This window comes from Dicentrarchus labrax, unplaced genomic scaffold (genome assembly GCF_905237075.1).
Source record: "Dicentrarchus labrax unplaced genomic scaffold, dlabrax2021, whole genome shotgun sequence".
NCBI lineage: Eukaryota > Metazoa > Chordata > Actinopteri > Moronidae > Dicentrarchus > Dicentrarchus labrax.
Window position 1 is genome coordinate 14,561,504 of NW_026136716.1, and position 25,266 is coordinate 14,586,769.

The following is a 25,266-nucleotide window of genomic DNA, read 5'->3' on the forward strand; positions in this document are numbered from 1 at the left end:
ATTCAAATTGTTTCCCCCACATGTCAAAGCATTTACAGTGAGTTTACTGCTGATAAAGAAATGTGTATTCTGGTACTGGTCGAGGCAGACGACCACCCACCTAGAGCCGTGGGGTCTGTCCTAGGTTTCTGCCTCTTAAAAGGCAGTTTTTCCTTGCCGCCGTTGCCAAGTGCTTGCTCATGGTGGGAACTGTTGGGTCTCTGTAAATAATGTTATAATGAGTTCGGTCTAGACCTGCTCTATTTGAAAAGTGTCCTGAGATAACTTCTGTTATGAATTGGCGCTATACAAATACAATTTGACTGAATTGAGTTGAATATTCCTAAATGAATTGAACGGAGAAGGTTGGCATTCCTTTTATAGTTTTCTTATTGTAAACAAATCCCACAAAAAGATTCAAACTCTCACTCTTTTCTGACTTCCCTACCCTGTCTCTGGACCTCAAAGCTCATTGCTTCCTACAGAAGACATAAATCTTTAAAAACACCTCACAAATATATAGTTTCATTTTTAAAAAAGGCTCAGTAATCTCAGTAAAAGCTGGACTCTGTAGTTTTTAATGTTACTCAAACAGAGGAAATAGTGCATTTGTTGGGGATTATTAGGCACCCCTAATGTGGAAATTTCCTCCCAGCTCAGTGCTGATGCTTTTAATACTCATCTTTATGTTGAGGTGTTGTTAAGTTTTAAAATACCAACAGTGAGCTGGGAGGAAATCATGTCAAGCTCCATAAATCACATAGTTATTAGGTTACAAACCTGATGAGACAAGCTATGGGGAAAAAAAGGTGGCTTTATTCAGGTCAAAGTTTCATTTTGTTTGTTCGGGCTTATCACACTGGATCTGATTTAATGCAGATGAATAGTTGATTTGTTAAATTTCAATTCCTGGGTTAAGTAAATGCAGCAATATCTAAAAAAAAAATGTTCTTTGGTCTAATCATATTTATTGTCTGATCAATGACTCACACTGACATAACTGAAGAGTTTCCAATTAATTATTGAAGTCATCTGCTTTTCCTAAGTTTCCTGCAGTCAGTTTGAAGTGTTTTTTTTCTGTGTCCAAAGTCTTTCTTTTCTTTGTTCCACAAAATTTTTTCCTTGTCCTCTCACTTTATACACAGTATCTTGGTGCATACATTTTGTGTGTGTGTGTTTGCATTCATCAATGTATATTTTAATTTTCTATCTATGCATCTGTCCCTTTTCTGCTGTGAAACTTGAATTTGCCCCATGTGTTTAGTCATGTATGTGTCTATCTTTCTGTTTAGTCTGAAATATGAGATGATCAAATGAAGGCTACATAAAAAAACATTTATGTGACTGTCTGCTGGCTGTCAAATATTTGTATTTGTATTTCTTTCTTTTCATAGAAACAAAATGGTTACATAACAAATGATGTGCGGATACCCGCCATGACAGCTTTGTTCTCAGTTTGTTTGCGTGTTTGTTATTTTATCCAAATTTGGTAGAAATGTTTTAATTTAGTTCTGGACCAAAGAACAAATAAAGATTTTCCAATGGATTTTCTTTTGATGATTGTGGATTCTTGCTGTTTTTTCTCTTGCACATAGTGTTTTTATTATTTTCCCTACTCCTACTTACTGTTTATTTATATTGTTTTTCCTCTATCCACTTTGCTGCTGTTACATTGGAATTTCCCCATTGTGGGACAAATAAAGGAATATCTATCTATCTATCTATGATGCATTTTTCATTGTAAATTGTAATGAATTGCTGTGGTTACTATGTTAAAAAAATAAATAAAACTCACTATGTCATAACTTAACATGTATTTAGTGTAAATTCAGATCCAGAATAAAAAACTATCTTACCATAACAGTGCCCCTTTCTGATAAGTCACCATTCATGGCTATGGCCCCTTATTATTGGTTAAAGAATAATTTATGAGATGTATGCCAATAATAATAATATTTGATTTTCCAGGTTTTGAAAAATTCCTGTGGTTGGTATTAATCTATTCTGTAATGATACAGTTATAAATCTGGATAATTCATTAATAAATACGTCCACACTGTCTAATGAGCCATCAAGTTACACATTTTAATGCACTATTCACAATTGATTTTGGTCTAGATTATCTTCCTTATGAATTAAAGAGCTTAAAAGACAAGAATTCTGCTGGAGGATGAGTACCTGTGGGAGGGATTTTTCACAACCGACAGCCCAAAATCAGTGTTTCTTCTTGTTCCTACAGTGTGATGTTTGATCTTCACTGTGCAGAATGATGTATGTGCAGTCTGACACCAGATGGATGTTTCACATTCATCTGATGAAAGTGGAAAGTTTCCCAAATACTTTGGAAGTCAATCCAGGTCCAGTATGCAACTTCTACAAGTGTGATGTAGAAACTTGAAGCCACCAGTGTACATACACTGAGAATGGACTTTACAGTAAAGTAGGAGAGACATCTTGCGCCCAGCAGGAAAACTTTAGAAAATTGGGAACATTTGCATATTAATAGATTTTGGAGGTCAATGCATTTTTAAGGATTTTAATGTGGTAATTATACTTTGTTGTGGAAGAAAAACACATCAGACACACATTCTTCCAAGCAAACCTTTTCTATATATATTAGACATGTCTGGAGGGGATAGTTAACGGTTATTCATTATTCATTAGTAACAATTTATAAACCCTATATAAGATGGCCTTAGACATACACTGGCTGATTTCTAGTTTTTGCATACATTAATGTCACATTTGTAATAAAGGAGCATGATCCTTTAATATGACCACATATGATCAGCAAATATCCACCAGTAGCCCTGAGGAAGCTAGTGGCAGTAGTTGTGTGTGCTGGGCTTTGTATTCTGCGGGCCTGCAGTCTCACTTCAGAGAATAAACAGCCTTCCCCCGGTCTGCTGTGCCGCAGCTGTGCTCAGAACCTACATATGCCTCACATCGACTGGCGGCTGGGGCAGAAAGAAAAGGAACCCGTCTGCCCGCCATCATAAAGCAGTTGCTAACACGCAGAGCCGCCCGAGATGGAGGAGCAGCAGGTCAGACTGGAGCCCTGCGACTGGCTGCCAGCTGTTGGGCTGCCCGGCTCGCTGTCATTAAATATACACACTAATTACAGGTATGTGAAAGGTTTATACACATTAAACACACATACGTATGCCAACAGGCATGCACAAGGATACCCACACATAAATGAACACACACGGACCAGGAAGAGAACTTCTGAGGGGTTTCCCTTCTCTTAAATTTGTACTTTTCATTATGATAATAACATTTAACTCAATGAGATATTATGTTTGTATTTCACATTTGAGAACAAAACAATTTATATAAAACAAAAAACTCACTTGTGTTTCTCAAACTTTTTACACCACGCTCCTCAGAAAATATCAGGCTTTCCAAGTCCCACCATTATGACCGACGTTAGAATACAGAAGCGTAGGTCGACCCTATTCAGCTATGGACAGTTTACACAGGAGGCAAGATTATTCGAATAAGAAGATTTTTTATAGTGACTGAATCGTGAACAGTGTCAGTGGCAATTACAAGTACTTTTAGTGGACTTTTAGGTGACAGTCGCATTTCCCCCCAAGGATTAGCTAATAATACATGACAGTCATTGTAGCCTATAAGCCCATTGTATTCTATAAATTAAGGGTTTATTTTGACTAAACCAGCATTGAGACGGTTTCAATAATTTCTTTACTGTATTGCTATCCAGTTTGAAACAGTTTTACGATTATCTGCTGGATAAAATGACTGCTTTTGAGTCTAGTCAGCCGTAGCGCCCATTTCATTCCATCTGAGATACTGGTGCTCTAGTGCGACGTACGTATAGTTTAAAGCTGCACTAGGTAACGTTTATGAAAATAGGTTTTGTCATATTTGACTATTTATGAAACTTTCATTACATACTGACAGTAGTACATGAGATGGATAAGAATCCAGCGGGCCTTGATGAACAACCAATCAGCGCCAAGAAAAATAGTTTGTGTATTGTGTATTGACTCTCATTCTCAGGTTATCAAATACCAACACTTTGGGTTGGTAGCTTGGAACCCAAAGTATTTGACGACCTATGCTATTTTGATAGAAGTTTCCCATTTCAGCGTTAAGGGCAGATATTTACGGGTTGCGAAATATTAAATAATTAACTCCACTTTTGGTCTGAACACACCAGAACACATGTTCTGTGGATAGTTTATGGGGATGTCTTTCCAGCAACAGATCGGCTGTAAATGACTCCCTTGTCTGGCATTTCCAGTCCACAATGATGAGGAAGGGTTAGATCATGAGAAAGCTGGAGGGAAATAATGATGTGCAAGCTAGGGTTTCATGGGAGAGCAGGGCTGTTTGGTGGCCACCTGTTTTTGAACAGGATACTGCATGCATTCTGTAATGTTTGGTTGTCTCATTGCTGAAAGTTCTCACCCCAGTTGCTCTTGACAACTTGACAACAAGGCTTCACAGTTGGATTTTTCCTTCATATCATCGAGAAGCTATCCTTGTGACCCGAATGCATCAGTCCTGGATTTACAGCCAGATCAGAGATAATGCAAGCCTCTATGATGATAGCCCTACTCCTGATGGTCCCCATGGAGCTATCAGTATCAGGGAGCTTAATTTCAAATCTAAGGCACGTCTGCTCATTCTGCAAATCTCTTCTCCATTGAGTGTCTCCCTCTCTGCAGCGTCCACTCCCCTGGGCATGAGCCAGCCGCTCTGTTTCCTCAGCTGGGGACGAGGAATTCAGCCAGGCCCATTTGTCTCCATCAGCAGAGAGATCCGTCTCCACAGAATAATGCGCAGCGATCCAGAACAGCTCATATGGCTCAGAGTTTGCAAAATAACACATTGCAAAGCTGCTGTGCACTGAAAGCCAGTGTTTAGTTCAATTATAGCTGGAGTGAAGGATTTGTGAAAGGTAGCACTTTTGTGGGCAGGAAGCTGTGCTGTTACACTGATGTGTCAGTTTGCCAATATTGGCCTTTAAATTGAAACTGGACATCAGCCAGTAAGATGTAAAAATGGAAGTGGTGATGGGATGTTCAGGATGCAGTGTGAACTGTTGGTGTCAGTTCTAGTGAATAAACACATAGTAGCAGTAAATAAAGTGTAACTATTGATCCAGTTTGTCAAGGACAAAATCAGTCAGTTGAAGTTCTTTGTGTGATCTGGAGCCTGGACTGTTGTTTCAAACCAAATGTGTTAACAGAAGAAGTCATTCCAGTTCAGGAATGTGTGGGGGGATTTAACTCTTGCTCAAGGAACTGCTGACTCAACTGCAATGTCATTATCTAAATCAGTGATACTTAACTTAAGGCCCACGGGCCAAATGTGGCCCATAATAGGGTGCTGGGTGGCCTGCCTACCATTTTCTAATTCACAATGAAAATAAAGTTATTCTCACTGGGATTGTTTTGTTTTTACCAGTTAAATGTTCAATAATGTACCCTGGGATGTTCCATATTCAGCAGAGGTACCAATTTAACTTCTTCACTTGAGTAAAAGTGAAAAAGTACAGGCTCTGAAATGTACTCAAAGTATAGAAGTAAAAAGTACTCTCTTGGTTTCTCTGAAGGACATTTCTACTAGTTGTTTCTGTGCAAAGCTAACTGAAACTTCAAGGGTCAAGTCCACCTCTCTGGTCTGTTTCGTCTTGTTACGTCCGTCATGCGCGATATGCACCAGTCTTGATGTTGGGAAGGCACGCAATGATGCAAAATGATAATTCCCCTCAAATGCATTGAAGCTAAAGTAACAAGCCTGTTTTGAAGATGTAGGGATTAGAAAGTACAGATATTTGGGTAATCTGTAGGTGGTAAAAGTAAAAACAGAACAATACTCAAGTAAAGTACAGTAAAGTGTTTTTACTTAACTAACCCTTGCCTTAGTGCACCAGTCCCACCTGTTGGCACTGCAAGAGAAGATTATGACTCCATACTCTCTACTATTAACTGGCCTCCAGTAATTTTTTCAAAAAGTGAGTATCCCTGGGCTGTTATTTTAGACATACACACACCTTTCAGGAATTTAAGGTTGCCATGCTTTTACAATCTGTAGTCTCATAGCTCTAAATGATCATATTGTCACTGTCCAGTGTGTCCCAATTTTAAGGCTTAACCCAGATGCAGACAAGCAGATTAGGTGAGCACACAAACAAGTCAAGTCTCATTAAAAGTACCGGCAGGGAATGGTGAAATGGTGAGATGGTGGCTGGCTGGAGGCTTAGGTGCAGGCTTGGCAAAGGGAATCCGGGGGTGAGAGCTGGATGGCAGGCTTGGTAATGTGACGCGACAGGCAGGTAATCCTGAAAACAGGGAGAACAGGAATAAATCAAACTGGTAGCCAAACTAACTCAACTGGTTAACAAACTAAACCACTGTAGCTTCAGAGCAGGAAGCACAAGAACAAACCGTGAGTGGAGCTATGATCCAGCGAGGACTGGCTGTTGGTGCAGACCTCTTGAAGGCAGTGGTGATTGTTTGATGGCAAACAAGTTTGCAGAGAGAGCAGAGCCAGGAGCCGGAGTGAGGATGGTGAAAATACATTATTTTACTGTGTAAGTGACAACTGAGAAGTTTCTCTAAAAAGTAGCCTTGCCTTGCTTTACTAATGTTTTGTAAAACCCTGCTTTAATCTTTTTTCAGTTGCATTTGTTGACCCTGTCTCCATCTTTCTTGTGGGTGCAAGCCAAATCTTTGGACCGACAGTTGATTTTTTGAACGCCTGCTCCTGCGAGATTTGTGTTCCGTCAGGTCCCAATTCCAATGCAGTCCACTAACATTGTTTATTGAAACTTTATTAGTCTATATACTGTTTTAACAATCACCAACTTTGGTTTGGTTGAAATAAACACTTAATTCTGAGTGCGCCTGTCAAAGAACGTCCACTAAAAGTGCTTATTTCTACCACTGACAGGATAAAATTGTGTCAACAACAACAACATCATGGAAAGGATCCCTACAGAGATAGACCTTTTGTTTGATCAGAAACAGCTGCAATATCACTATTGCTCCCCACCAGACTCCATTGACATAGCAGATAGTTGTTTGCTGATATATTAATGTTCTCAATCTGTATTTATATAACCTTAAACTTATTTGCTTGGAGGACCTTTTTCTCAACCAATAAAGTAACAGCTAATCCTTGAGTTTATCTTGACATGTATATTTGGGAGGCTTAAAACAAATGTTTGCTGATTATGTGAAATGTATGTGTGTATTTAATGTATGTTTGATTTATGTCGCTGCTCACACAGCTCAAAGGGAAAGTGGTGTGCTTGTGTTAAGGTGTTGTAAGAATATCTACCGGTTTAGCAGTTTTGTAGTATCTATGTGCATCACTTTAGAGCAGCGCCCCGTCCTCTATCCCTGCTCCCCCGTCACTTCTCTCTGTGAATGGATCAACAGGACCGATATGAGGGAGTCACACCTGAGCAGAAAAACTACCAGGAGCTGATGGAAACCATCTGTCCACACAGCAGTTTGATGCATAACTCTGATTCCCAGGTTCCCCATCTGACAAGGGCGTGAGCGGCAGGACCTCATTAGCAAAAAGAGGAGGCCAAAAACAAAGATCGACTTTATAGAGAAAACATGACGACTGCCAATGAGATCCCAAAGTGGGGGAAAAGAAAGGAAAGATGGCGTGAAAAACTGTAAAGCTAAAATCAACCTGACCTCTCTGCAGAGACTATACAGGGAGACAGAAGAGAGGATGAAATCATACTTAACTGCTAGCAGCTGCTGGAAAGGTAAAGAGATCCATTTATTATATGACACTGATGATCAAAGACAGGATGTATAGTATTCGGTTTGGACTCTGATCAAAAATTGGGTTCTGTAATGTCTTGTGGCCTTGTGTGACCTGAAAATGAGCAAACTACTTCTACTATAGGTAAATAAAGAGAGACAGAGAATGGCAATCCACTCCAGTGAACTGACACCACACCACTAACATGCACTGGGCCAGGCAAACACGCACAGCTCAGGCCAACTGTGAGACTGTCACTGACAGTTCATGCGATGATAGCAGCCTGTTTGTGTTACTATTCTCCCTTCGGGTAATGAAATGATGAAGTTATGTTCATGCTTGGCTGAGCTCAGTGGAAGAAAAGAGGTTGGCTAAAGACGGGAAAATACAGCCTATATTGCTAAAGGTACAGCATTGCTTCAGTCTATTATATAAGTTCACCTAATTAAATATTTTCTACTTTATCTTAAAGCTGCACTTCTTAATACCAACAATGGATCAAATGTTATGTGTTGTTTTGCTTTTGTTTTTCCAATTGTTTTGCTTTAATGGCCCACAACTGAACCAACTACAGTACTGGTTCCAGTCTCACTGCTCAAGTAGCTGTAAGCAATGAAAAGGCTATGATTAATCCCCACCAGATATTTCCTCGGGAGTTGGTTGAGATCACAGCTTAAAAAGCTAGAAGTTTTAGAACTTCTGTATTCCTATGCATAAGCCCAACTGCGCCGCACACTGTATTACACAGCAGATCAGCTGTTTGGGTCTGCTTGTGCATGTTCCGCTGCCCCCAAGTGGCTAAAAAATCTATTTATGTTTGACCATATATTCCTACTGCAGCAGCACTCGCCGGAATACCCCAGCCAAAAGAAACCTATGAAAACTTCACTGTAAAGAACAAAATACACTTCATGATCATTTCACGCTCTGCAAACTGAGACAGACAGAGCCAAGTCATATCTGGAACAAAAGTCATGATGATTCTAATATCTCCTCCTCCTCCCGGGTGAAACAAAAGATTACAAAGGACACACGCTTACATAACTGCAACCCAAAAACTGATACAGGTACTACATCGTAAAAAAAAAATCTGGGATGCTCAGGGGGAGGCAGATGGGACGGCAGGCCTCTGCGTGTTGGGAGTTAAGCGGATGCATCTCTGAATCAGAAACACATGGACGCCTTGTGAGCAATGGAGCAGAGAAGGCTGGATGAGCATATGGAGAGGGGATCACAGGGACCAACGCCAGACAGACACATGGAGACAGAAAGGAGCAGGATGAGGAGAAACATGCTCCAACAACTCAGCAACACCTGCTTCAGGTAGGAAATTCCACAGATACAGATATGTCACAATCAGGATCCCAGTAGTAATATCTCCAAAATATCAGCATATAATTCATAAACTGTTGCAATCACGAATAATAGATTACATAGTTTTGTACTACTTTTAAAATTTTGGTGCTTCACTGCACTGATTGGAGGTAAAATTGAATTGGGACCACCATGAATCCCTAACCATATCCCATTAATGACTATTTTTTGTAGAAAAAGAGAAGAAAAAGCCTCACAGCATTTTTTCTGTTACAGGTGGAAAGGTTTGTAGGATATAGTGGTAGTGCAGATTGTGACTCCCCCAGTGCAAAGTGCGGTCCTATCTTGAGTCAGTGTTTGGTTTGTCCCTTCTGGGCTACTGTAGAAACATGGCGGTTCAACATGGAGGCCTCCATGGAAGGGTTAGGGTTAACCCGCTCATTCTAAGGTAACTAAAACATAATGATTCTTATATTCAGGGGTTTATAGACCAATCAAAAACATTGTTATGGATATTATATTCAATTTCTGCCAATAGATCCTCCTAAATGTTTTACACTGGACCTTTAAGTCTGCACAAAATATTTACTGGACCCAGAAAAACCAACAGATTATAATTTTTCTTTCTGAATCTTTATCACAACAGCTCAGAATATGCTTTATCAATCTGATCTGAAATTCCTAACCTATTGTTCTAAAGGTGTTTTCCCGTAAAATAAAAAAGCTACAAATAACAAATAACAATGACTGATTTGAAATATTTCAATAGATTTGTGCTTAGCTCAGTCTTTAAGTGCTGTAAAGGAAATTACAAAATTCCACTGTGAACATTCATGGGTTAACCAATCTTTTAGTATCCTGCTCAGACCAACGTCAGCATTCTTTTAAGACTGCAGAATCCACATTCATTTCAATGAGACCACTGCTGGAGGGAGATGCAGGGGGACAGAGAGGGGTCCTGCAAAGAAATGCAGGGTCATCTTGCAAAAAAAGAAGAAAAGACAACGCACTGTGTTAGCCAATCAAATGTGCGCAAACACACATTCCTGGTAGACTTCTTTGTAATGTGAACAGTTATTTCTACTGTCTTCCTTGAAATCATCTAGATGTTTGGAAAACTGAGTAAAATTTTTATGATCCCAAATGGGCTTTAAAAGACGCCATAAATTCATACAAACCAGGACCAGGAGCTGTAAATAGAGTAAACAAAGCATCTTTTCAAAATCAAATCTTCAGACCACACAACGGAATTCATGAATCACTGACAGAAACATTTACTGGAAAAATCTGAATAAATACTAATTAAACAATCAATCAGTTTTTCATGCCAATTTTTGGTCATAATGTACACCAGAATATTTCAGGGTTTTGTTGAGACGTTTCATGGAACAATAACCCTCTTAAATCAACAGAATTTGCAGTATTTGAGTTGACACTTGAAAACTTTGTGAAACTCTGTACATGAAGTAATTTCTTCCCTTAAACATTTTGTCAGTTTTTCCCAACATTTTGGACCTACTTGGTTTACCTCAGGTCTAGATGCCTTGTTAACAGCAGATAAAGTCGGCTGCACAGATGGGTGGTAAAAGATCACAATGTATGCTATGTGGCCCAATATGTGATGGAAGATTTCTGGACATATGATGCTGGCTTTGTGAAGAAATCCATCTCTTATTTGAGCTTAGTGAGCAAGCTCCCCCTCCCTCCCTCCCTCCCTCCCCTCCTGGAGCTGTCCATGGTTCTGAAAGACCGCCGCAAAGAGAGACCATCCCGAAATATTATTCAAAACTACCAGAATTTATTTACTGAGCGAGATGTTTGCATCTGTTGGGGTCACCATGTCAGCTGAATCGCCAAATGATATACACATTTTCACCTCTCTGGCTCCTATTCAATCTGACACCCAAAGAGCTGCTGATATCCATTTGACTAGAGAGCCAACACACAATGAATATTTTGTGGAGGAGTTGTTTATAAAGCGTTGTTTTGTGCTGTTTTTGTGTGTTTATACGTGTGCGCTGGACAAGCAGGCTTAATATACATAATCTATATGTTGGCATTGGCTTTAAAAAGACAGTTATTGAATGCAATCCTGGGTCAGAGCTGAGATTTAGAGCATTAATGTATTAGCAAACAACAATTTGCTAATTTTGCTGTAAGAATATCGTGGAGTCCTGAGCAGAGAATGATGTCACAGCCCTCTGCCTGTGTTGTTATCGTAGTTTCCTTGTGGTTTGCTGCTGTTTTTCTCTTCTACATTAGTGAATTAAGGATTTATTTTGACCAAACCAGAGCCGATGACAGTGTAAAGACTAACAAAGGGACAGTTTTGTTGAGTTTTATTTTGTTTCTGTCCACTTTGAATGAAGTTATGATGTTGAATGACATGTGTGGTAAAAAGACTGTTTTTATCTATGGAGTCTGGTGGTGAGCAATAGCGATATTACAGCTGTTTCTGATAAGGATGAAATGGCAGCCACTACAGCCCATTTCGTGGATATTTTGTCATCTTTATTTGGACCAAACCAGTGTTGTGATTGTTGTAAAGACTGGTCTACAAGCCTCGGTCAAAAAGTTTTGACCGAGGCTTCCTCAACTGTTATTGTAGCACGGAGCGATAAGGGGTGGGACTTAGGTAGGATCAATGTGCCATTTTACAGGTGTGGTGGGCTACCTATCTCTTGCCTCTGAGCAGTTGCCAAGCAACCCACAGAGACTCGTGGGAGTTACTGTGCCTGGGTTACTGGGCCAAGAAATAGTCCAGCAAACAGCCCACCGTAACAGCAAAAAAAGCCAAAACAAAATCAAAAAGCCTCTGCTTTCCACAGCAATACTTTCCACAGTAATCACTCTCTACAGCTAAAGTTTCATCAGTCAGCAGCCTGGACTCCATGCAGACCGTATATAGCTGTTCACAATGAATCAGCACTGATGCAAAGTCTCCAGACACATTTCAAAGACTGCACAGAAAGACAGACTGAGCCACATAAGTCATCATTTATACACATGCACACAAAGACACACTCATCAGCCATGTCTGCACATCATCACTGAATATCAGTTTGTACAAACATACACACCCACGCGCACACACACCCACACACGCGCACACACACACACAACCCGGTGATGACGGACAGAGGAGGCTGTGCTTTAAAGACAGGATCACTGTGCATGTCAACAGCAGACTGCAGAGTCTGAGGTAACCAGATTTCCATGATAAGACGTTAGCAATGACTTATTCATGATTCATAAAGGGATAGATGTGGGATTGGCAGGGGCATACATTTCTTTCCTGGACTTTTCACAGAGTATATATCCAAACACCCTCCCTGGCAGTGTGCTGGTTATTCTTTGCTTGCTGAATTAGGCCAACCGATGCTCTGTACACTATCTAACACAGCCACAGAAATGCAGTTTTGTAAAGAAGACACATTAACCGTCAGGAATTAGGATGATTCATTGACTTGTGGTGGGCCAACTGAGCTAGGCAGCAGTGTTTGGATGTGTTCCTGGCCAACAGGATGATGAATCTCCAAGTCTCTCTCTCTCTTGTCTTACAGCCATCAGCCTGTGTTTAATGTTTCCTTCCTCCTGTGCCAAGAAGATGTCTCCAATAGCGCTGAATCCCACATTGTGCTCGACAGCGAAGCATCCGCCGAGCGCCAGGGCACTGGCGAAAAAACACTTACTCTGTGTGTCAGAGGGTCACGAGGCTAAGTGGGCTTAATGTGCAAACAAGCATGGCCGAACAGCTAAGTAGCATCTGGGGGGGAGGACGGGGAAAGCTAATATGAGAATCCATCAATGGAATGAAATGTTTCTAGGGATAACGGACCAGGAGAAGAAATGTCAGGCTTATTTCAAAACACATGGGACGTATTTGAGGGAAGCCTGGATGATTGAGCTCCTACTGGTGCCTTGAAAATGGGCTTTCTCCAGAGCTTTGGGTTTATGTGAGAGAAAGTTGGGAGGAGAGAGACAGCAAGACTAGACTGTGTGTGTGTGTGTGTGTGTGTGTGTGTGTGTGTGTGTGTGTGTGTGTGTGTGTGTGTTTGTGTGTGTCTCCAGAGGGCTTGGGGACAGAGCAGAGAGTCGTTCAATCACATCCAGCTGTTGAGCTGTTGTGCTGATGGATGGGAAGCACCGGGCATGTGTGTCTGCTTACTGCGAGAGGAGTTCCAGTGTGACGTGCACACAAAGAGACAAGCAGCACATAAACACAAGCTGGCTCTCCGCTCCTCTTTAGAATCTGGCAAAGTCCAAGCTGTCATATTAGAAATACTGAGTGGAAATGGAAAAATCCCAACGACGAGTCTTTGAAAAAGTTTCTGTGCTCGCTCAAACAAAAAAAAGAAGTTTTTGTCAGTTCAGAAGTTGTGCCAAATATATGTAGTGGTGTTGAGTCATGCTTACCATGATTTGATACACTAATGGTTCACAGACATTTCACTTACAGCTCCATCAAGCTTCAAGCCATTAAAGGCTTGGTTCACCCAAATAACAAAAAAACAAACATATTTTACAACCTCCAATAGTGGTATCTGTCATGCAGACTGTTTTGGTTTATTTTTACATTTTCAAATGTCTGACCTTAACATCCTATATTCTAAATACAGACATACAAAAACAGTTGCTAACTGTTAACAGCTGGCTTCTGGTAGTGTCACCAATATTGGTTGTTGGAAAATGGGTCGGACAAAAAAAAAGGGAATATTAAAAGATTATTTAAAAGTAATTTATATCAGATTTTAAATATGAATATAGCAGCAAACAACGATGAGCTTATAAAGATATAGTAGAGTGATGGTTTCCTAAGCAGAGAGTGACGTCACACTCCCTCTGCCTGTGTTGCTATCCTCCCTGTGGTTTGTTCACATAGTCGGTCTGCTTCATGTGCAGCTGAGTAGAGCGACAGAAACTGCTGTTTTTCTCATCTACATCAGTGAATAAAGAATTTATTCCAACCACACTAGAGAACAAAATACCACTACTACTGTTTTGTCGAGTTTTATTTTGTTTCTGTTGCCTTTGAATTAAGTTACAATGTTATGATGATGTGCATGGTAAAATCAGTGTTTTTGTGTATGGAGTGTGGTGGTGAGCAATAGCGATATTAGGGTGGTTTCTGTTTAAACAAAAGGTCTATCTCTGTAGGGATCCTTTCCATAATGTTATCAGACACCAAGGAGCCTGTCAGTGGCAAAAACAAACACTTTTAGTGGACGTACTCAGACAGGCGTATTTGTTGTGACTTTTCAAGACTATTTCCTCATCTAGCTCTGTGAATTAAGGGTTTATTTCAACCAAATCAAAGTTGGTGATTGATGGAAATACTAATAAAGATGATTAGGATGAGTTTTATGTTGTTTCAGCCCAGTTTTTAGTGTCTTTTATGCTTAGTAAACTTACTGGTTTTGTCAATAGAGTCTGGTGGGCCGTAGTGCCCATTGTTTTGGTCTGAGATGCTGGTGCTCCAGAGCGACATCTAGTAGCAAGTGAATTTCGTATACATAACCATTAATGATTACGTTTTGAAAATACTGAGATTACTAATTGAGTTTTAGTTTGTTTTTATGTTGAAGTGTTCTTTGGCACCCTGGTGTTTAACCACTGGTGACCCGGGGTGTCAGTAACCAGGCAGGCACAATTAACTGCCTCTTAAATCAAAGTGAAGCACACTTTGTTCCAACACCTAGTCCCCTGTAATTAAAGTAGATTGAGGTTGATCCACCAAGAGGTCCCACAATATCAGTCACTCATCAGACCAATAACCAGAGACAAGACAAGCTTATAGAGCTGCAATGGTAATGGCTGTTTCTGTTTTCCTTTAATGATTAATTTTCTAAAACTCAACACAGGTCACAGCTGAATTTCAGTGTTACTCATACAGAACTAAATAAATGAAGCATGGAAATGACACAGAGGACAGCAGTTGAAAGCCTTGAAAAAAGTTAGTAAATGGACCTTGGATGTGGATTATTTTGTCAAAATCATTATTTATATTCTTCTTTGATTTAATTGAGACTTTTCCCCTCAGAATGTAGTTTTAATAATCTCACATAGAGGAGAGCTTTCTGTCTCTTTTGTGCCTGCAGAGCTCCATTCCCGCTGCACCTCAGCAGGACAGACTCAAAGGTGAGCACAAGTCTCTGCGGGTGGTTGGCACCCCAGTTGGGGGGTTGGGGTGGTGTGTTGAGGTGTCACCTCCCCCTCAGCAGGGGTGTGGTGCATTCACAGCCTGCACTGATGACAGGAATCCCAGGCGACCGCTGCTGACATGACCTGAGTGCTGACTTGTTATTAGAGTGATATCACAGGGCATGTAAACAAGCGCACCCTGTTGTTTGACCGGGTGGGGCATCACAGGGCCAATGACACTAAAAAGAACTTACAAGACAGAGTCAGATGATTTACAGTGTGTGTGCTGCCTTAAATGTCCTATTAACAGCTAGTCAGTGGTGTCTTCTTCCCCTCAGAGTGATCAATATGCTTTATCGGGTGTCAGCGTGGTGAGACAGGACAGTCGCTCTGCCATAAAGAGCTGCTAATTCATCTACAGAGCCTTCATTAGTCTGGCTTTCAAGACTTTTAATCCCGTCATGGTTGAGATGCTGTTTCAGAGGAAGCCAGTGACGGTTGACATAGAAAAATAAAGGCTATTTGTACACAAAGACCAAGTGCCTTTGCTTTCCTCTTTTTCACCATGGAATCCAATGAGCACCATTTATCACAGACTTGAAGGGTTTGTGAAACTCATAAAGCAGCTTTTCTCAACCTCTACTGGTCCATGACCCTGTTCTGACCTCTAGCAGGACACTGGTGGGTACATCCGGCTTGTGGTGTTTTGTTCGAACCCAAAGATCTTTGTTTTAAATTCTAGTGGAGGTTCCAAATACCTCACCAACATATCAGAGCAAACCCAGTGTGTGAGTATTAAATAATGGAGATGGTGCACAGGATTGGGAGGGTCACTTTAGAAATGTAATCCCATACAATTATTACAAATTATTAGTGCTGTCAAACGATTAAAATATTTAATTGCGATTAATCGCATTAATGTCATTGTTAACTCGCAATTAATCGCACATTTTTATCTATTCTAAATGTCCCTTGATTTCTTTTTGTCCCTTTATTTTTTCTCATTTTAATGCTCTTATCAACATGGAAAAGTGGATCGGCTTGGTTTGTGCAAATGTTGTTTTTATTGAAAAGTCATCCATTGTCGCCTGGCTTTGACGAGGGGGCGGAGAATTCCCATCAGCTATGTGCTTGGCCATCAAGTGGTATTTCAGACTGGACGTGCTGTGATGATAGCTCAGTTCACAACTACAAAACACACAGATCACTTTGGTCTTGTCAGTGGAACCATTTGGCAACTTTACAAGTAAACTTTCCATTCAGAATATTATTGGCATTCATTTCGGCGTCTCGCGCTCGCCATCCACTCAAAACGTAACGTCTACTACTCTTAAACAAGTTTGTGTGGCGTGCCTGTTGTTTTGTTTCCGGTCTAGCTACATCCGGTGTGGTGTTATAGTTTTTCTAACGTGAAGCGCCTGGTATTCATTCGATTCACATGACGTCACTGTAGCTTTGCGCCGCCATCGGCACGACCGACTCGGGCCAATCGCGCCAGTCAGTATTGTTCTCCACGCTATTTTTTTTAGTGTGAGAGCTCAAAGACCAGTTGCACATTTTGATTTGTTATTTGTTATCATGTAGGGCGGCTTATTAAACATGATGCCTGGAATGCAATAGAATGTGTTACGTTTGTATGTGTCAGATGGCGGGGGTACGCGAGCCGAGTCAGCATGTGCGGGGAAAAAACGTTTGGGAACCGCTGCAGTAGCAGAAAGCTGAAGTGCTCACAAACAGCACTGACATCAACAATGATCAGAGTAATCCACCACAAACTGTTCCCATACAGTCACAATCGCCTCGTTTCCCTTCCCTTCAATGAGTATAAACCATGGACTGTATAAACAGGTAGAATCACATCTGACATTACAGAACATTATCCAGATTAATGACAGCTAGCTGTGAGCTAAGTGACACCAAGATGAGTGGTAGCTTGCTAGCTGTTAGCCACTTAGCTACAGTGTTGGGAGTAACGGCGTTTAAGTATAACGGCGTTACTAACGGCGTTTAAGTATAACGGCGTTACTAACGGCGTTTAAGTATAACGGCGTTACTAACGGCGTTTAAGTATAACGACGTAACGGCATTATTTTTTTCAGTAACGGAATAATTTAATTAATTACTTTTCCCATCGTTGCATCGCCGTTACCGTTACTGAGAATGTAAAGTGGCGCGTTACTTGCGTTACTACGCTGGTTGAATGAAGCGCGGCGGCGTCAGGCTTTCTGACAGACACACATCAGCTGCCGGGAGAGGGCAGGGTGGTGATGATGACACCGTTGCAAATGCGATGATGATGGCTGGGTGGGCGGATGTCCTGCTCACGCTGTCTCACTGCACGCTCTAACTACTGTAAACACAAGACAGAGACAATGGCGACGAGCGAGCCAGCGAAATTCAAAGGCAGCGTTTAAAACTGGAATACCGACACTACTGCTCGCTTACTGAAGTTAAAGGCAAGACTGTTTATGTAACAGGCACTATGCCCAGGAAAAAAGACTTTATCCACGTCTGCCTCAAGTATATAAATATAACTAATTACTTTTTTAAAGTAAGATGCCCAACACTGCTTAGCTAACAACTCGCTACCTAGTCAGAGTAAACTACCACCAAAATCATACATTCAAATTTTTTTTTCCCATGATTAAATATAAATCCTTGGTGGACAGGTGCAGCACCTTCACGTCTTTCACCCATCCAGCCACAGCATACTGATAAGCATCGGTACTCTTAAAAGCCTTCAAGCTATCCCCACTGTAGGGGGGGGGTTATGCACAAGATAAATGTATATATCATGGAAAGCCAATTGGGGCAAGCCTGGTGCAGATAATAAGGGACAAAAGAAAACTGGGGGTAACAAATAAGGATAAGGAAATTTTCTCCAGATATCTCTGTCTCTCTCTCTCTCTCTCATTCAAATGGGCGGTGTGGGCGGCCGTACTGGGTGAGATCGGTCGTCAATATGGCGGCGTTCTATTTGATAGTGACGTAGGTGGCATCTATGAATACTCGCTGCAGTCGACCTGTCGTGCGGCAACGTGACGTCAAAATGACGTAGTTCTCGCTAGTGACGTTATTACAGCAGGAACTGGTACTCTCTCTCATTGCCTATGGCTGTTTTTTTTTTCTTCTTCACATTTTGAAGGTATCCCAGTGATACAGGCTTGAGGAGGCAATGGGAAGTTGCTACAAGACGGGAGGGTTTTGTTGCGACTGAGTCGTCAAAGCTCTGTAGTGAGCACTTCAAGAATGATGATTTTGACAGGATGGGTCAGATTGTCAGGCTTAGAGATGGTGCGAAATAAATTCAAATGAACAATCAAACTTATATATAAAATAATATAATATTAATTAATTAATTTAATAATATAAAATTAATTCATTTATACATTTATCAATATGCCATAGCCTACCATATGTCTTTGTTAAAGAGCATAATACAAAGTCTTTTAGCATGAAAGCACGTATTTTTCAATGTGTGACAGCGTCCTGTATCATAACTAAATCTCTGCCGTTTGTAACCAAACCGTGTGAAAATCTGGTAAAAATTCGGGGAGTTATGATTATTGTATTTGGGGATACACCTTCCTCAGTAGAAATAAATGCAGGGCGGGCGCATTGGAAACCCATCCAAGATGGCGGCCGCGCTGATACGTCAGCTCCAATAGGCAGCGTCAGTCTATGAGGCGTCTATGTATATTATGTCTATGGTTGCAACAGCATGTGAAAAAAAAACAAAGTGTGCTAGGCCAAAAAGAACGTTAATCTCGTGATAAAAAAATTGACGCCGTTAAAATGGGTTTGCGTTAACGCTGTTAATAACGCGTTTAACTGACAGCACTACTAATTATTAAAAAGAATCAGTAACATGATCCAAATATCAAAATATTAAAGTAACTTAACTTGATTTCTTTCCCTTTAAATTTCATGGACCATGTATTACAGGCATATATCAATTGCCAAGATTAATTTTGAATTTGATTGACATGGATGGTAAATGGTAAATGGACCTGTACTTGTATAGCGCCTTTCTAGTCTTCTAACCACTCAAAGCGCTTTTACACTACGTGCCACATTCACCCTTTCACACACATTCACTCAGCGATGGCAAAGTCCATCAAACACCGATGCACAGCATCAGGAGCAATTCAGGGTTCAGTATCTTGCTCAAGGATACTTCGACATGTGGCGGCAGGAGCCGGTTTGAACCAACAACCTTCTGATTAGTGGACCCACTCTTCCTCTGAGCCACAGCTGCGCATGCTGACGAGAGGCCTACAACTCGGTTCCTAGATAATTGGGAAAAAAACCTTCCAATCTCTCCTCCACCGACAGGATTAATGCCACCGAAACTAAAACTGAACTCACATCTTTTCTTGTCCATTATAGCTAGCTTCTCCACAAAATTCACAATGATTAAAATGCAGTTCCGTTGTTTAAAATCAAAGGAGATTGGATTGGATTTCAAATTAGTAGGGGGTGCCAACAAAAGCTTATTGTAACTCATTATTTTTGTGTGTGTGTGTGTGGTTGAGTGAAGTGAGACAGCGGTTGATGACATTCTAACATTCAGCAACAAGAAAAGGATGCAGGTCTTACCTGAAACTCTCCTTTCACCAGCTGTGCATGGAGCTCCAGTTTGGTTTCGGTTCAGGTTGACAAACAGATGAAGACGGGAACTAAACCAAAATACTTGTGAGAATCATCCATCGTGGTCTCTACAGAACAGATGCACTTCCTGCAACACATCCCTCTCCTCTCTTCTTCCGCCACTGTGTGCTCTCTGGCCGGCTCATATTAGGTAACAGCTCTATTTTTGATAAATGACAACTTGTGACGGTGACACAACTAAACCAGCCATAAACAGGAACTCATACATAAACATCCTTGACCACATTCATATCCAAGGCTGATTCATTTTCATGAATGGATTATCAGACTATGCCTAGTTGAGTTCATTCATTCTTCATATGCCTCAATTTAAACAAAAGATAGCTCTCCTCTACAATCTGAGTAGCTAGTTAGGAGTACATTCATAGTATAAGCTCACTTGTTTAGAAAAATGAGCAATTCTGAGAAAATCTGTGCATGTTTTTACACAAGTCATCTTATTCCCTTTCTGATTCCTTTTATACTGGTTTTTATAAAAAAAAAAAAAAAAAAAAAGCCTGTTGATGCATTAAACTGCATACATAAACCCTAAAATCTGCCACAGCAACAAGCTGCAACTCCATTCCAGTCCCAATGAACCTATACTACAGTATCTGGCCCCAAAAGGTTATTTTATAGGTATTTTAGGGTATTCTTAAAGGTGTTTTAAACTTTTGTAATTTCCTGGAAAATGAAAAAAAATACATTGATGACAAATCCCGCACTTATACTAATTTTGTGTCAAAGAATGAGCTTGTGCCGTAAATATACCCCCATGAAAGAACGGGTTTATGGGGGCCAGTGTGCCTGACCAGGGATGGTTCTAGCCTAAAACACAACTTTATAACAATATTCACTGATGTGGGTGAAATTGGATCATGTTATACAGACATAATCTGCCTCAATTGTCGGTAATTTACATTGTTTCCTGGTGGACAGCTTTACTTGCTAATTGCTGTATCTACAGTTAGCAACCGAAGCGGTCTCACCACCAGGAAGAGCGCCAGGCTTTACAGCAATGGTGTCCAACATGTGGTGCACTAGGGCCCCAAAAGACTTTCACCCATATGCTTACACTGTGAAAGAAGCGGCTGTAAAATGGTAGATACATTTTGTTTTGCCCGTCACAACCCCCCCATTAAATGACTCTGTGAAGGATCCTGAATGGAGGGTAAGAAAAACTCTGCTTGTAACCTCTCAAAAGTCCTTTGAAATCCAACACCAGTCAAAGTCCAGACATAAAATGTGGTTCAGGAGTTTAAAACAACATCCATATTTTTTCAGAATATTCCAACAAAGACAAACAGAAAGTGTCTCATCAAAAAGAAAATCTTCCAAATTGAGTTTACCTCCTCTATTAAACGCATCACCTCTCCAGCCAGAGCGAGTCACTGAGCCAAAGAAACTGGCCCGTGGCCTCATTGCAAAAGCACTAATTATGTCTGCCCCATTCACAGCTCCCATTTATACACAGAGTTCAGGAGGAGTTCAGTTGGTTTGACAGGACCTCATCTGTAATGGAGACTGCTGGTGGACTTTAATTGTTATGTTGTTGCTGTTTCAGGCTGTAAGTGATTTGGTTGAGAGGGCTGTGAGCTAGAATGGTACCTACTGTTAAATGTGTTTGAGTTAAGGGAAGCACCATTTTACCTTCTTTTTATGTTAGAAGCACTTTTGAAAAATCTAATCAAATTTTGAAATCAAATTTGAAAGCAATAAAACACATCCTAACATAACTCAACACATTGAGGTATTTTGTTGCTTCAGCCTTACTGGGTCTGATATTAGCTCACAGTGACTGAGTAACTGACATTACTGAATCAGCCCACTGACTTTATGATTCCTCTCTTCTTGTATACATGCTCAAACTAAGGGATGGGCAGAAATGAACCAACAAATCTGTTTTGAATTAGCCTTTTTAGACCTTTCCCACTCATACGGCCCACATCAATGAGTTACTCTGCACTCTCAAGTCAAGGAGAGACTGAAGCCAAATTTTTCAAAAAAATGTGATGCTAGGGCACTAAAGCAGAGAACTTTCATAGTCTGACTCATGCGGCTCTTTAGCCCCTCTCTAGTGCTGTGGCCTTGACAAAAAAATATATGGAAATTAATAGTTTTCATTTCTCCAATTGCACAAATGTTTTGCCATTTCACACAAAACATTTTTAACCTGGTGCCTGTCCTCTATATTTTGCCCAACCTCTGTAGTGGTGACTACATGTATTAAGTCTCCCTAGTAAGGCTAGCTATGGATTCCAAATCAAAAATAAGAAACATCTCAGAGGAAAATAGAGAATTTATTTATTTATGTGTGTTTAACCACCAACGCTGCTGGCTTACCAGTGTGCTTGATCTGCAGCGACAAATTCGCATTATAAGGCTTAAATAAGTGTTTAAGCTCCAGACAGATTTTGTTTTTGGACAGTAAGATCCAAAATCGCAGAAGCAGCAATTTGTTTTATAAATGTACGTATCTGTTTGTTTGTTACACTACAAAAAAGGAATCTCAAGAAAGTAAAAAGGCCTTGTTTCCAGAAAATCTTATTATTGTCTTGTTTTTTTGTCTAAAAAGAAAAATAGTCTTGCTAAATATGTTTTGCATTAGAAAATACATTTTAAAATACATTTACATTACATTACATTTAAAAATATACACCTAACTTTGTCTTAATAAGATATTACAGCTAATGTTAAGTTAGTTTAACCAGTAATGAGTTACAGCAATGGTTGCATCATATCCCAGCAGAGGAACAAGATCATTTTCCTTATTTTAAGAGTAAAACCACTCACACAACTTCTCAGTTTAAGAGAAAGTAGTCTGTCCCAGTGTTGGAAATGAAGCAGCTAGTTCTAGAAAAATGCTAAAAATAAGAATGCTTCTGGTGCCTTCATTTAGGACAGTGTTTTTATTATACTGTTTCATGAAACTGTTTTTGCTAATCTTAGATTACACGTTCTTAAAATTCAGCTCATTACAGTGACCAAATTTTTTTTTCAGAAATTCTATCTTAAATAACTCAGTTTTCATTGCTTGTAATAAGCACAACTTGCATTTTTTTCTCTAGTTTTAAGGCCCATTACAGTATTTCAGTGGGTAGATTTGTATGCTAGTTTTAAGAATTCTAGCCAAGCAAACTTGGTTTACAACATTGGCAGATTATTTTGCTCAATATAAGAAAATGTGATTATATTTAAGAATATTTGGCTTGTTTCTATAAGGGCTATTTTTGCAGTGTACAGAAAAAAACTCACACCAATAGTTGTTTTAGGGAAACATTAAATTAATTATTAAATCATAGTGCAATCGCAATATCTGTCAAAAAAGTTGCAATGTGATGTTTTTACCATATTGTGCATCCAAAATGTATGTGTGTATGTATGAATAGGGAGGGGTAGATGTAACTTTGCACCTATTCCTCTGAATGAAAAAATCAAAATATAGTAGCATATATATATATATATATATATATAAAGAAAAGTCACAGTAAACAACAGTGAGTTGCAGAAACTTGCTTGAGTACATATCATATCTGCTTTTATTGCTGCTTCAACAAAGACGCAGTGTTCCAAGAATAAAAGCAGGCATGACGTTCACTGTGATGGATTATCTTCTTCCTGCTTCCTGTTTTGGGATTGCTTTCAGGTGAAAAATTTACCAGACGAGTTGAGTTTAGGATAGAAAATATGAAGATAGCACAAATTACATTTATGTTGCATTAAATTCATCACATATTATAATGGATTAAGAAACAATTTTCTTCTGTTACTGGGGCTGTTACTTACCTCCTGATTGTGAGCGTTTTCCTGTCACTGGGCCTTCTGGGAAGTATCACACCGCACTCCCACAGGCTCTGCCGTCACTCCACCAAATTCACCTTGAAAGCACTTCATAAGGCTTTCATTAGCTGACTATTAGAGCTGTGCAGCCCCACCATCCTGACTGTCATCACTTGGAGCGAGACTAGCAGGCACTCCAGACAAAACATGACTCACTTTTCCACTGTAAACATAATAACCCTCCATGAAACGCAGCGTTCAGCACATTAGCACCAGTCCTTCCTCTGGATTTGGGAGATAGAGAGAGGAAATTAAAGCTCATAGAGTTGACCATGATCCATGTAAAAACTGAATTAAATTGCAATTAGACTTAAGGAGATACAGATGAGAACAGCTACCAGGAGTCACACCTCTTTCGGAAAACACATGGTAACAGCAGGGAAATGCCACGTCAGGGCTTTCTTCATGAGGTGGTTAACTAAAGAAAAACCCACCAATATCTTGCTACTGTCAAAAAGTGAATTATAATCAAACATTTTTAATATCAGTCACTGAGCAACAATGTACAGAGGACAACATCACACTCCCACGCCTGTCTCTGCTGCACATTCAGTCTCCAGAGTCGGGAGGTAAAACATGAACAGTTCATGATTACTCATAATTTCTTACCACATGCAGAGGAATCCTGTGGTCAGAGCCATTCCTGAGGAAGGTATTCAGTAATGAAGTGTCTCCTTAATGATACGAGAGGACAAAAAAAACAGTGACTTCCTGGCGTTGTCTGGGATACTCCCGAACAATTTTTGGGAAATTCATTGCAAAATCCCTCATAATTCTATCCTCGGAACTCCTTTCTTTGTCAAATGTTTAAGACTTACGTATCTGAACCAGAACTTTTAATTCATTTCTTTAGAAATTGAATTAATAATGACTCATCAGTGAAACCACTGTCTCCTCACAGCAAGTTCTTTATAAAGTTCAGCTGGTCTGTTCCCCCACATCCAACACACACAGGTTACATTTACAGTCAGTGACTTACCTTCCCAGTGTGTAAAACCTACCTCTTGCCCAATGCATGCTGGGACACTTTCCAATCACCTGTGACCCTGACCAGGCAAGCCTGAATTACTAGCTGGGCAAAGTGGGCAACTCCCCTCCGAGTGGTATGGCTTTATTTTATGGGAATACTTTTCAAGAAGTTCCATGGAAAGAACCATAATTTGGTTCTAATTATAGAGAACATAAAGAGACAGTGTTCAATTCTTTCCAGTTAATCAATTCCAATGAATTTCTTGTGTAACCTCGTGTTTTTGAATGCAAAAATATGGCATTTGTCTTTAGGCAAATACACAGTTTAACAATTAAATAAATCATATGCCCAATAATCAATAAATCAATGAATATTTAGATAATTCTCACTCTAACCAAATTGTTCTTTTGAGTTCTTTTCAGGAATATTACTTAAAAAATAATAAAGAAGTGTAAAATAAAGCTTTACTTCCAGGTGTCAAAGAGTGTGAGAGTTAATTATGACAGTACAATATCAATTTGCAGCTGATTATTAAGGCTTGGGCCCTGTAACAAGTTACACATATCATGTTTCCACATTAAAATGTCTATAAATACGAGACCTGTCTCATA

At 40.0% G+C, this 25,266-nt stretch overlaps 1 long non-coding RNA gene across 1 annotated transcript; it reads right to left on the bottom strand.

Moving 5' to 3' along the window:
- Positions 1 to 5,874: 5,874 nt before the first annotated feature.
- On the bottom strand, positions 5,875 to 24,203 carry LOC127378474 (uncharacterized). Its single transcript, XR_007888055.1, has 4 exons — positions 23,632 to 24,203; positions 19,795 to 20,005; positions 6,402 to 6,449; positions 5,875 to 6,295 (listed from the first exon to the last, which is right to left on the bottom strand). It is a non-coding gene; the product is annotated as an uncharacterized LOC127378474 (long non-coding RNA).
- Between the last annotated feature and the right edge of the window lie 1,063 nt (positions 24,204 to 25,266).